The 14,150-nt window shown below is 45.4% G+C and overlaps 1 protein-coding gene across 1 annotated transcript in view; it reads right to left on the minus strand.

The window, feature by feature from the left end:
* mcf2la (mcf.2 cell line derived transforming sequence-like a) overlaps nt 1-14,150 on the minus strand; it is a 325,483-nt gene that overhangs the window by 74,477 nt on the left and 236,856 nt on the right.

Genomic DNA, 14,150 nt, shown 5'->3' on the forward strand with positions numbered 1-14,150 from the left:
GCTATGGAAACTAGGCCTGAGGCCTACGCTATTCTCTCCCGCGAAATTATCTGTGCTGGGTAAGGACGATGATCGGCGTTCATTTTGGTCGTTGGCTAAAGCGAAGGAATATCTCGAGGGGATAGCCGAGACTGTAGCTTGATATCTATGTCGGGTGAGTGACTTGGCGATGTGGGCCTGAATACATTGATAGGGCCGACTACTCACAAATGCTTGCTGTCAGGCCCAGACATGCTAACTGTCCACTGCCCATCCAAACTAGCGGGGCTTCCCAATGACTTCTGTTACTTGCTAATGCTGACCTCATGGTCATACTTGTGTGTCGCCTCTATGAAAGCTAGCGAGCTAGCTGAACAATGTACATAACAGATTCTAACGTGCTAGCCGGATTCATCACTAGCTTACGCGCTAGCCTCGGGCTAGCTAGCAGGCTGTGTCTATCGCCTGCGCCGAGACATTCGAGACCCGTTAATGTTTACGTATTTTGGTTGTTGTTGCTGTTTAAGTGACATCGGTTTGCACAATTCAACGTGATCGGGTCCTTAACTAACTTCTTGTATGCTTTTATTTTTATATCCAGGCTGTTTTGAGCTTTGGGCTCCAGTAGTAGAAGGTCGGTTCCAGTAGTAGAAGGTCGGTTGAATATATATATACAATATATGATAACAGGTTGTGTCAGGTATAGCTTATTACTATCCCCGGGTTAATGAAGGTGTTTAATTCTATTCTTACATAGGTTATGTCATTCCAGCCGTTGTGCCTGATCAGAGGGGCTGTTACATGCGTGCACTTTGACCATAACCCCCTTTTTTCCCTTTCTTCTTATTGTCGATGTTTAAATGACTATCTGCTGGTATGCTTTAATTTAATTTTGTTTTGAATTTTCCTTTATCCATTTATGCTATAAAATTGCGACATTAATACGCAGACTCGGAAGTAGATGGTTACAGGGTTGATGTTGAGTTATTATATAATAATGGCTATTTTTTCCATTATAGTCGTCTCATGTTAGGGCCAAGGCTCACGGTGGTTTTCGACCGATATCTTTATTGAATTTAAAATTTTATTTTTATTTGTGTTTATTGGACTAGTGGGGGTTTAATCAGGGGTTTATCTAGAGGGGGGTCGGAGTGGAGAGCGTCTTATTGGATCCATGACTCCAGTGGGAAATGATAGGAAGATGACCATCCTTAGTGGATGGGGCATAGGGAGGGGATTGGAGAGTGGGTATAGGAGGGTTTATAATAGGACGGGTGGGTTAGGGTTTAGAGTAGAAGGAGGGGGGGTTGTAACTGGGGTGGTATTTTTCTGTGTTTTATGTACTGTTGTCTTATATGTGTGTAATTGTTCCTCCTCTGAACTCCTGGGATTGACCGTCTGGGCCCGCCTGGATCAGCGCCTCTGTACTCAGCCTGGCTGCACTGGTATGTTCTCTACGCATTTAGACAAACTCGACCATGGCTAAATTGAATATTTTAATTTGGAACGCAGGGGGTCTTAACGCCCCACACAAGCGTGCCAGTGTCCTTTGGTTATTGAAGAGAAGAAATATTGACATTGCTCTCCTTAGTGAGACGCATTTATTGGTGGGTGATGTGTCAAGGCTAGCAAATCGACAATATCACGTTATCTCCTCATCCTCAGCCGATGATAAGACGAAAGGAGTCGTCATAGTTACAAGACGTAACCTTGATATCAAAGTCCTGGATGTGTGGTCGGACACGGAGGGAAGGATTACTATAGCAAAAGTTGAGTTCTCTCATAGGAAGATGGCAATAATAGCATTGTATGCCCCTAACACATTTGATTCAGCGTTCTATAATACAATCACGAAGAATATGTTGGAACTTACTGGATACGCTCTCATTGTGGGTGGCGATTTTAATGCGTGCTGGGATGCGGAGATGGATAGGTCCGGGTCCTCTGAAACAAGCGACCAAAAACGGTCCTCTAAGGTCCTCAGGATGTGGGCCCAGGACACGGGGCTCGCAGACCTATGGCGCTTATCCAATCCCACCCTCAAGGATTACTCTCACCTGTCAGCCAGACACAAAACCTTCTCTCGAATAGACTATGCATTCGCGTCCCCTAATATGTTTGATAGTTTCGACGTCTCATTGGTTCCCCTGGCTCTCTCGGACCACAAGGGGATTTTCCTTGTGGCAACCTTTGGCAGGCTCTCCACGAGAGCTCCCAGGTGGTGTTTTAACTCAACCTTATTAAAGAACGATGATTTCTGTTCTGAGTTCAGGAGTAAACTAGCTGAATTCTTGCAGATCAATGTTGGCACGGTCGATGACCCCAGGGTCCTATGGAACGCATTGAAAGGATTTATCAGGGGTCATGTCACACTTTTCGCCTCCAATTTGCGTAAATCCCGGTCAAAAAAACTAGAAGGACTGGAAACATTATATGCAGACCTTACGCATCTTTGCAAACTAACTATAGTGAACGACTAAACACACAACGTAAGATAGTCAAGAAAGAAATAAACTCCATACTTAAACAACAGTCTGAGTTCTTGATACATAGGACAAGGCAAAATTACTACTTTCACGGCTCCAGGCCTAGCCATCTATTGGCAATGAAAATACGCTCGAATGATCATTTCTCGGATATCCCCTCGATCAAGACGCGACGGTACAGTCACTACTGATTCGAAAAAGATCAACGACACTTTTAAAGAGTTTTACTCACAGTTATATAGCTCAGAGGTTAATCTTGACGACTCTAAATTTGAATCATTCATTGGCGGGCTTGAGATACCCCACATTTCTGAGGAAGAGGCTAAGGAACTGGGGAAACCGATCACTCTTATGGAACTAAGGGAGACGATTGCTGAAATGCAGAGGGGTAAGGCACCAGGCGGGGATGGTATTCCACCCGAGGTGTATTTAGCTTTCTGGGACCAACTGGGTCCATTGATGCTCGATATGATCAATTACGCTATCGAACAAGGGGAGTTCTCAAGAGATGTCAACATGGCGTTGATTTCTTTACTTCTCAAGAAGGACAAAGATCCCAATGATTGTGGTAGCTATAGGCCCTTGAGTCTTCTCGGGCCGATTTAAAAGTGTTTGCCAAGGTGCTGGCCCGCCGCCTGCAGAGATTTATGACGGTATTGGTACACTGCGATCAAACTGGTTTTATCCCGGGGGGCGCCTGGCTGCAGATAATCTTAGGAGGCTGTTGCATGTAGTCGATAACAGTAAAGACAATACAGCTCCGTCCACAGTTCTGTCTTTGGATGCCATGAAGGCGTTTGACAGACTAGAATGGTCATACCTGTGGAAGGTACTTGAGGTCATGGGTCTTGGAAAGAATTTTATTCATATGATTAAAGTCCTGTATGCCTCGCCATCGGCAATGATACTGACAGGCAAAAACTGTTCCACACTTTTCCCAGTCTCCAGATCTTCTAGACAGGGTTGTCCTCTGAGCCCAGGACTATTCGCGCTTTCCCTCGAACCATTGGCCCAATTTATTAGGCAATCGGAGGACATCGTCTCCATAATGATCAATAATACACCACACAAAATTGCTCTCTATGCGGATGACCTACTGATTTTTATGGATGACCCTTCCCGGTCGGCCACAAAATTATTGGGAATAATCGACGACTTTGGTCAATTGTCAGGCTTTAAGATTAACTGGAACAAATCAGCCTGCCTACCTCTCAATGAGCTGGCCAAAGCGGTGCGACTACCAGCTGATATCCCCATAGTGGAACATTTTAAATACTTAGGCATAGAGATATTCCCCACGCTGAGTCAAACTACTAAGTTCAACTTCACGGGTACTTATGATAAAATACGCCAGGATCTAGACAGATGGTCGTCCCTTCCTAACTCCTTACAAGCCCGAGCTTCCATAATCAAAATGAACGTCCTGCCTAGGATACATTTTGTTAGCTTAATGCTCCCCCTGCCCCCTCCAATAGACCACTGGCGCAAGGTACAATCGATGGTATCCAAGTTTATCTGGAATAACAAACGCCCGAGAATCAAAAGAGCTACTACTCAACGTAGGAAACAAGATGGGGGCCTTGCAATCCCTGATTTTAAGCTTTATTTCTGGTCCTTTTCACTGAGACCTCTGATGTGCTGGCTAGACCCTGTAGATGCTGTATCTTGGCGCTCCTTAGAAGCGGCGGCGGTCTCACCGCTAAGATTGCAGGATGTGGTGTACTCCACTGTCCCTATTTCAAAATGCCGACTGAGGTATGGACCGATCATAACTCACGTGATCCAGACGTGGCGTAATGTACAGAAGTCGTGTGGGGTTAAATGCCCGTGGCACCTGGACTCTCCAATTTTTAATAACCAGCAATTACTTGTTGGGCACAAGCCGGTTAATATTCCTCAATAGCAAAGGAGGGGGGTTCATACTCTGGAGGATATTTATGATAAGAACGGCCTCCGTGCGTTTCAGGACTTAAGAGAATTTTATGATCTTCCCGGCGAGTCCTTCTTTCTTTACCTTCAACTAAGGTCAGCGCTGAGGGCGCATGGCGTGCCGTGGGCTCAAGCTTTGCAAGCACACCCCTTCCTCAGGCTCATAGTGGACAGGACGACCTCCAGAGGGTTTGTCTCAGACTTTTATACGCTCTTAATTCAATCCACGTATAAAAATGTATCATTGGATACAATCTGGCGTGTGGATATCCCGGAGTTGGACCCCGAGTTTGACTGGGATGATGTTTGGGCAAATGTGGCATTGTCTTCCCGCAACCCCAATCACCAGCAAATTAATTTTAATTATATTCATAGGACCTATCTTACACCTAGGAAGCTATTTGCTATGGGACTGATAACAGACTCTCGGTGAACTTTGTGCTCTCAAAAGGCCACTAGCACTTATATGCATATGTATTGGGATTGCCCACCAGTGGCCCGCTTCTGGAGGTCAATAACGGACAAACTTTCAGATCTGTGTGGCTTAACTATCCCATTCACAGCTGTTACGCTACTCCTGAACGATATAACACTACCCGCGTCCGTACAACTGAAAAGGGTTGTCCTAGCGGGCGTCACAGCGGCGAAGAAGCTAATAGCAATGAGATGGAAGGAGCCTGAGAAGCTCACAGTGATTAACTGGTCCCTAACACTGTTGGATGTGATTTATCTTGAGATATCCACGGCGCGGGTGATTGGGGTGGGGCAGGCTGGGATTGACCTATGGTTCGCAGCAGCTGAGAAGGTTAGGACCGCTGTGTGCGGCTGAGCGGGGTTGGGGTGCTTGTTCGGGGGAGTCCGGCGGTCTCGTGGGAGGGGGAGGAGGAAATGTCTTGTCTGTCTTGTCTTTTGTGATGTCTTGAATTTAACTAGGGATTTTATTGGGGGGCAGCTATTTAGCTAGTTCTTCGCTATTTGGTCATCTATTAGATAGTACCCCTGGAATTTTGAATTTAAAATTTAAAAAGGTTGAACTCAGTTTTCTTTTCTTTTTGTCTTTATAATTTATAAATTGTTATATTCTGTATTATTATTGTTTTTGTTATTTTCCTGTGAAGTTCTGTGTATTGTGATTGTGATTAATGTGTTGTCTTGTTTCATGTAAGTAATAATAAAAAAAATTGATAAAAAAAATAATCTATATGCAAACCAATATAAATACAACTGAATAAACTGAACGCATGAAGCTGAAAAACATATAATTGATTTTAATTTAACTTAAAGGAAGGAGAATGTCACCCATTTTAAAGATCTCTCTCTCTCTCTCTCTCTCTCTCATGAGTCTACATTGGGTTACCATGGACACCACGGTCCTTGGAACTGAGGGAGGAGAGAGAGTGTGTCATCATTTCATTTATATAAGGGAGGACGGGTGTCTCTCATACTGCTAGCTTACTAGTAGATGACTTTAGATAGAGGTAAGACTGCTAGCTTACTAGTAGATGACTTTAGATAGAGGTAAGACTGCTAGCAGCTAGTTTACTAGTAGATGACTTTACATAGAGGTAAGACTGCTAGCTTACTAGTAGATTACTTTAGATAGAGGTAAGACTGCTAGCTTACTAGTAGATGACTTTACATAGAGGTACTACTGCTAGCTTACTAGTAGATTACTTTACATAGAGGTACGACTGCTAGCTTACTAGATGACTTTACATAGAGGTACGACTGCTAGCTTATTAGTAGATGACTTTAGATAGAGGTACGACAGTGGGCGGCTAAGTGGCGCAGTGGGCAAGGTGCTCGCCACTAATGCAGGAGATGCTGGGTTCGAGCCCAGCTCTCGGCATTGCTACCAGCTTGGCTGGTCGTTCATACTAACGCAATTGGCAGTGTTAGTGGTGGGAAGCTGGTGGGTGGGGATCGGACGTTGTGGACAGCGACTCCTACAGGTTGGTGCGCCTGCGCAGTAGAATCAGGAAGCAACGGGGCGGCGTGCCCCTCCCACGCAGACCCTCGCCGCTGAGAGATCGCGCTGTGCAGGTGAAAAGATGCGACGGCTGCCTCCTCGTGTACCGGAGGGGACACGTGATGCAAGGCTTCGTCCACATTGCAGCCGGCCTGTGGGAGGCATGGCCTAACAGCGTTCGAGACAGGGGAGGGTAGAATTGGACAATATACGAAATTGGGATGGGAGAAAAATAGAAAAAAATTGGAGAAAAAGTAGATACAAAAAAAAGATAGAGGTACGACTGCTAGCTTACTAGTAGATTACTTTAGATATAGGTACGACTGCTAGCTTACTAGTAGATTACTTTACATAGAAGTACGACTGCTAGCTTACTAGTAGATGACTTTAGATAGAGGTACGACTGCTAGCTTACTAGTAGATTACTTTACATAGAGTAGGGTGACCAAACGTCCTCTTTTGCCCGGACATGTCCTCTTTTCACGCCCTGTCCGGGTTTCATTGTTTTTCAGTTTCAGTTTCACAGCACTTTGCGAACGTCTGAAGGCTCAGGGCTGCATTTTTCGCAGAACATATAAATTACCGAATTAAAGCGCTGATTGTTGCCGTTCGAAGGCCACATCACTCGACAAAATCAGTCCCTCGGTTCTCGAGTTACATGCCGATATGTCAGGCATGCAACTTTTTACGCGCGCGCATCAGATTATCACCCCGGACTCCCGAGGCTCCAGAAGTCATTCATCCGCCGATTGCGAAAATGATTGGTCAGCATTGTAACTTGTAGCAAACAATGAGTATAGCTTTCCAGTGATATCTTTCCTGTGCGAATCAGGGATATAGGTGAAAATTGACAAGCGAAGACGACGGAAGTGATACAAATTCTGAATGAATTTACTTGGATGAGGAAATGGAGAGATGGAGAGCTTTTTTCTTGGCACACGGTTTACCCCGACGGATTTTTATAAAATTTGGACCTGTACTACATAAGACTTCAGGCTATGGATTTGTGGTGTTTTCCAGCTTATACAAAAAAATATATATATATTATTTTGGAATATTGCAACTAGGCCTACTAAACAAAAACATGAGTACACAAGTTCAAGTTCAAATCAAGTTCAGCCCTATGTTACTCATTAGCACTAAAAGTGATTTGTCTTTATTGTGTAAGAAACTTCAGAATGTTATCTTTCAAAAGAGATCAGGTTTATGCATGTGCTATAAGCATAAAGTATAAATATAAGCTTTGCAAAAAAAGTATGCAGTCCTCAAGGTCAAGTAAAAAAATTGCCACTTTTCTGGGCGCATGTTATGTGGTTAAATTTGGGATATTGCAACCACTACAGTAAAATGTGAGTACACAAGTTCACGCTCAACTCAAGTTCAGACCTATATGCTACTCTATTTCATGAGCACTGTGACGGCCACACCATTTGCCGCACATCAGCACTAATGTCGTAATTGGAAGAGGCTGGATTTAAATACCAGGAGAGGCTTGCCGGGAGATACCAACTCCATGAGAAGAGGAGGGGGGGGATTTAATTAGACAATGATGTTCTACTATGATTTATGTATGTTTTAGCTTGACTCAGTTATTGTCTCCTACATAAATACATAGTGTTCTTCAAACTAACTTCATTATAAATTATAGATGATTAAGGTTAATGTAATTTATTATTGATGATTTGTCTTGCCCCATGTGTCTGTATTGGTTTAGTCAACCAGTATAAACACCTCCCTCTTGTCTTAGTCTGGAGGTCAGTTTTGTTTGGTTCAGTTGTGTTAGGTATTTTTAGTTTGTTCTGTTTAAGTTGACCCGAGTTCTGCTGGGCCCAAGAACAGCTTTTTTGCTTATTTGTTATTGTTGCACTTTTGTGGTTTTTGTTCCCTGTATTTACATTTTGGGGAAAAATAAACCTTCCTGTGAGCACTCTACCTATGACTCCTCATGTCTAAGCTGTTTGGTCCCTTCCATATGGTGACAGCGGTGGGATCAACCAGTAAAGGGCATAGGTAGATGATTTTTTTTCTCCTTTTTTTTTCATGAGACATGGAGGAAAGGCATATCAGCCCACTGGAGCTGATTCGGATGGAGCTACTGGAGAGGCCCCAGGTACTGAGGGCAAGGAGCCAACAATCGCAGACCTGGCTGGTATCATTCGAGCCCACATGGAGCAGCAGCAAGCCCGAGAGGCTCGACTGGACCAGGACGCGGCACGGCAGGATCAGAGGTTCAACGCACTGCAACACCAGTTTGGTCTTCTTCAAATGGAGGTGCAGGCCCAAACGTCCCCAGGCCCCGGACCACCCGTGACCCTGGGGAGTGGAGGCCCAGAACTGGACTCCTTCCATGTTGCTCAGACATCTCATTCAGAAGACATCCGGTCAGGTCAGTCTCGGTTCACACAGGAACCTAGGTTGGAGAAATTGACAGAGTCTGATGATGTTGAGCATTTTCTTATAACATTTGAACGTATTGCAGTAGCATGTCGGTGGCTTAGGGCTGATTGGGCTTTCCGCCTTATTCCCCTACTGACTGGAAAGGCCAGAAGTGCTTATGTGCATATGGATGTGGATGAGTCTCTTGAGTATGAACTGGTTAAGACAGCTATCCTCAGGAAGTATGATATAAACCCTGAGACCTACAGGCAAAGATTCCGCTCACTGGGAGTTGAGCCGGAGGAGACCCCCAAGGAGCTGTATGTGCGATTGAAAGAGCTTTATTGGAAGTGGGTCCAGCCTAAGGGTAAGAGTATCGAAGAGATTAGTGAATTTATAATCCTTGAACAATATCTGAACATGTTGTCTCCTGAGCTTCAGGTGTGGGTCAAGGAGCATGACCCCAGAACTGCGGTCGAGGCTGCAGCACTGGCTGATGTGTTTGTGGCGGCCCGAGGGAAAGGCCAGCCATGGAGCCAAGATTCCTGGAAGACAGGCAAGGACAACAGGATACCTTGGTCTTTCCAGCACAACACCAAGTCAATCGCAGCTGTGGGTAAGCCTCCTGTACAAGAGAACCAGCCAATGAATACGCCCCTTTCGACATATGGAAAAAGGATAATTTGTTATCTATGTGGGCAGGAAGGCCATACCAAACCAAGATGCCCGAGGAGTTCAGTCAAGCTCACCCAGACATGTTTTGTGCCGAGGCGTAGTTTGGAGCCTGAATATAAAGTTGAGCAAATGAGAGAGGTCCTTGTTGGTATCGATGGCCAGGAGCTCAGGGGCCTTATTGACACTGGTAGCACCCAGACCCTAGTGCACAGGCAGTTTGTACCGCCCAGTATGGTGCGCACAGAAGAGACTGTCCCTATCTGTTGTGTACATGGGGATGAGAAGCCTTACCCCACAGCGGATCTCTATATGAAGATACAAGGGCAGACATATCTTTTGAATGTGGGTGTTGCTGATAACCTACCTTTTCCTGTTGTGTTAGGCCATGATTTGCCAGTGCTCCTCGACCTACTACACCCAAGCCAAGTTTGTAATGTTGCCGTCACAAGAGCACAGGCCAAGCAGGCAGGTGAGACATTTCAGACTCTAAGCACCCTGCATTTTTACAGTGCTGACTTGGAAGTAGAGCCAGGGAAGCCCCACAAGACACGCAGGCAGAGAAGGCAGGAGAAGTTTAAGCACACAGTTGTAGATCCACATGTTGAACCAACACCTGAACTGCCTTTGGGTTTTAATCTCCCTACCAATGTGGTTCAGATGCAGCAGGAAGACCCAAGCCTGGTTCCCTGTTTCCAAAAGGCCAGCGAGCAGGAAAGGACAGGGACTAAGCCAGACAATACCATGGAAGGGAGTTATGTTATGCAGCACGGTGTTCTATATCGGCAGCTTGGGCCAGTTAAGCAGCTTGTAGTTCCTCGAGCAGCCAGAGAGACTGTACTCTCCTTGGGTCACTCTTTTCCCTGGGCTGGCCACCTGGGAAAACATAAAACAATTGCTCGGATTCAACGCAGTTTCCATTGGCCCGGCTTACGTGCAGATGTTGCCCAGTTCTGTAGGAGTTGCCCTCAATGTCAAAAGACCTCACCCAGAGCTCCCCTCCAACCTCTGCCTATTATTAGTACTCCGTTTGATCGTCTGGGAATGGACATTGTTGGCCCTGTAGAGAGAAGCAAGTCAGGGAATCGTTTCATGCTTGTGATCACTGATTATGCCACGAAATACCCTGAAGTCTTTCCTCTAAAATCGATCAAAGCCAAGTCTGTTGCTTTCTGCCTGGTACAGTTTTTCTCTAGGGTAGGGTTCCCCAGAGAGATACTTACTGACCAGGGAACCAACTTCATGTACAAATTGCTGAAGGAGGTATACCAACTGCTGGGTATCAGAAGCCTGCGAACCACACCCTATCATCCACAAACGGATGGGTTAACCGAGAGATTCAATCAGACCCTTAAGCAAATGCTTCGTAAGTTTGTGGATGACACTGGCTCTGACTGGGACCAATGGCTTCCCTACATCCTATTTGCCTATAGAGAAGTTCCCCAGGCCTCCACAGGTTTCTCACCCTTTGAACTGCTCTATGGTCATGAGGTAAGGGGGCCTCTAACCCTGCTTAAAGAGATATGGGAGGGAGACAGAGGGAGTGATGAGCCCATTAATGTTGTTTCCTATGTTGTCCAGATGAGAGACAAGTTGGAGAGGATGAGTTCTCTGGCACAGGAACACATGTCTGAGGCACAACAGCACCAGAAAGCCTGGTATGACCGGTCAGCCCGGGGAAGGAGTTTTGATCCTGGCCAAGAAGTGTTGGTGATGCTTCCCACTGAAGAGAGCAAGTTGTTGGCTAGGTGGCAAGGACCCTTTAAAGTGAAGAGGAGGTTGGGACCTACCACTTACGAGGTTTCTACCCCTGGGAAGAGACGCTCTGCTAGAGTGTTACATGTAAACCTCCTCAAGGAATGGATGCCAAGATCGGTGAAAGAGGTGTTGCTGATCAGGAGGGTGGAGGATGAAGAGGATGTCAATGAACAGTATCTGCCTGTACCAACCTCCTCCCTCCCTGACTTGAGCCATCTTCCAGAGGATCGACAATCGCAGGTGAGAGCCCTTTGTGATCCCGAAATGTTTCAGGAGAATCCTGGCCTCACTGATTTGGTACACCATGACATTGTGTTGAATGAGAATGCACCTGTGAGGCGTATGAGTTACAGGATACCAGAGAGACTCCTGATCTCCCTGAAGAAGGAAGTGGACCTGATGTTGTCCCTGGGAATCATTGAGGCCTCAAAGAGCGAGTGGTGCAATCCGATCGTCCTGGTACCTAAGAAGGATGGCACAATAAGGTTCTGTATTGACTTCCGATACTTGAATTCAGTTTCTAAGTTTGATTCTTATCCAACCCCTCGCATTGATGATCTTATTGAGCGTTTGGGTAAGGCAAAGTGCTTGACAACCATCGACCTGTGCAAGGGCTATTGGCAAGTCCCTCTGACCCAGGGATCACGGGAGCTGACTGCCTTTCAGACACAGTGGGGTCTCTACCAGTTCAATGTACTGCCGTTTGGATTACATGGAGCCCCGGCTACATTCCAGAGGCTCATGGATCAGGTACTGTCCGGGTTGTCTGATTTTGCATCTGCCTATCTCGATGACATTGTCATTCACAGCTCCACCTGGGAAACTCACCTGGAACACCTGGGAGTGGTCTTTGAGCGTCTGCGATCTGCAGGTCTGATCATCAACCCCTCAAAGTGTGCTTTTGCCAAAACAGAGACTGAGTACCTTGGCTATGTCATTGGAAATGGTGTGATAAAGCCCCAGGTCCAGAAGGTCCATGCCCTAGAGTCCTGTCCACTGCCTCAAACAAGAAAGCAGCTCAAGTCCTTCATGGGAATGTCAGGTTGGTACCACCGGTTCATTCCTAACTACTCTGCTAGGGCTGCCATCCTAACGGATATGACTAGCCTGAAAGGCCCAAACCAGCTCCAGTGGACAACTGAGGCGGAAGCGGCTTTCCAGGACATGCAGCAGGCTCTGAGTAAGAACCCAGTACTGTATAGCCCTGATTTTGATGAACATTTTATCTTGCAAACTGATGCTTCAGATCGTGGGCTTGGTGCTGTTCTCCTGCAAGGGCTGCCAGAGGACCGCCATCCTGTGGCCTTCATCAGCCGTAAGGGAGGTCCGCTATTCCACTATAGAGAAGGAGTGCCTGGCGGTGAAGTGGGCCCTCGATTCCCTTAAGTACTACCTCCTGGGAAGGGAGTTTACCGTGGAAACTGACCACAAGGCACTGAAATGGCTGGAGAGGATGAAGGACACCAATGGGAGGATAACACGCTGGTCCATGCAGCCGTTCCGGTTCACCGTTCATCACATCCCGGGCCGGGACAATGCAACTGCCGATTACCTCTCCCGCTGTCCCAGCAAGATTCCTGAAGGGGGGGAGTGTGTGACGGCCACACCATTTGCCGCACATCAGCACTAATGTCGTAATTGGAAGAGGCTGGATTTAAATACCAGGAGAGGCTTGCCGGGAGATACCAACTCCATGAGAAGAGGAGGGGGGGGATTTAATTAGACAATGATGTTCTACTATGATTTATGTATGTTTTAGCTTGACTCAGTTATTGTCTCCTACATAAATACATAGTGTTCTTCAAACTAACTTCATTATAAATTATAGATGATTAAGGTTAATGTAATTTATTATTGATGATTTGTCTTGCCCCATGTGTCTGTATTGGTTTAGTCAACCAGTATAAATACCTCCCTCTTGTCTTAGTCTGGAGGTCAGTTTTGTTTGGTTCAGTTGTGTTAGGTATTTTTAGTTTGTTCTGTTTAAGTTGACCCGAGTTCTGCTGGGCCCAAGAACAGCTTTTTTGCTTATTTGTTATTGTTGAACTTTTGTGGTTTTTGTTCCCTGTATTTACATTTTGGGGAAAAATAAACCTTCCTGTGAGCACTCTACCTATGACTCCTCATGTCTAAGCTGTTTGGTCCCTCACAAGCACTAAACGTGATTTTCCTTTTTTGCATTAGTAACTTCAGAAGGTTATCTTTCAAAAGAGACCAGGCTTATGCGTGTGCTATAAGCATAACGTATAAAGATAAGCTTTGCAAAAAAAGTGTGCAGTCCTCAAGTTCAACAAAAATAATTGCCTCTTTTCTGGGTGCATGTTAAGAGGTTAAAACAATAAGGCATCTTTGAGTAAACTTTGAGTAGATATTCAAGATTCAAGAGGTTTATTTATCACATACACACAAGACATATAGTGAAATGAAAGTGGCCATGCCATATCATTAAGTATCTCGAGGCTGGGGCCAGCATGTCCTCTTTTTTGGAAATCAAAATATGGTCACCCTAAATAGAGGTACGACTGCTAGCTTACTAGTAGATGCCTTTACATAGAGGTAAGACTGCTAGCTTACAGTAAATGACTTTAGATAGAGGTAAGACTGCTAGCTTACTAGTAGATGACTTTAGATAGAGGTAAGACTGCTAGTTTACTAGATGGCTTTACATAGAGGTACGACTGCTAGCTTACTAGTAGATGACTTTAGATAGAGGTAAGACTGCTAACAGCTAGTTTACTAGTAGATGACTTTACATAGAGGTAAGACTGCTAGTTTACTTTAGATAGAGGTAAGACTGCTAGCTTACTAGTAGATGACTTTAGATAGAGGTAAGACTGCTAGCTTACTAGTAGATGACTTTAGATAGAGGTAAGACTGCTAGCAGCTAGTTTACTAGTAGATGACTTTACATAGAGGTAAGACTGCTAGCTTACTAGTAGATTACTTTAGATAGAGGTAAGACTGCTAGCTTACTAGTAGAT

This window comes from Notolepis coatsorum (genome assembly GCF_963971535.1).
Source record: "Notolepis coatsorum genome assembly, chromosome: 1".
NCBI lineage: Eukaryota > Metazoa > Chordata > Actinopteri > Aulopiformes > Paralepididae > Notolepis > Notolepis coatsorum.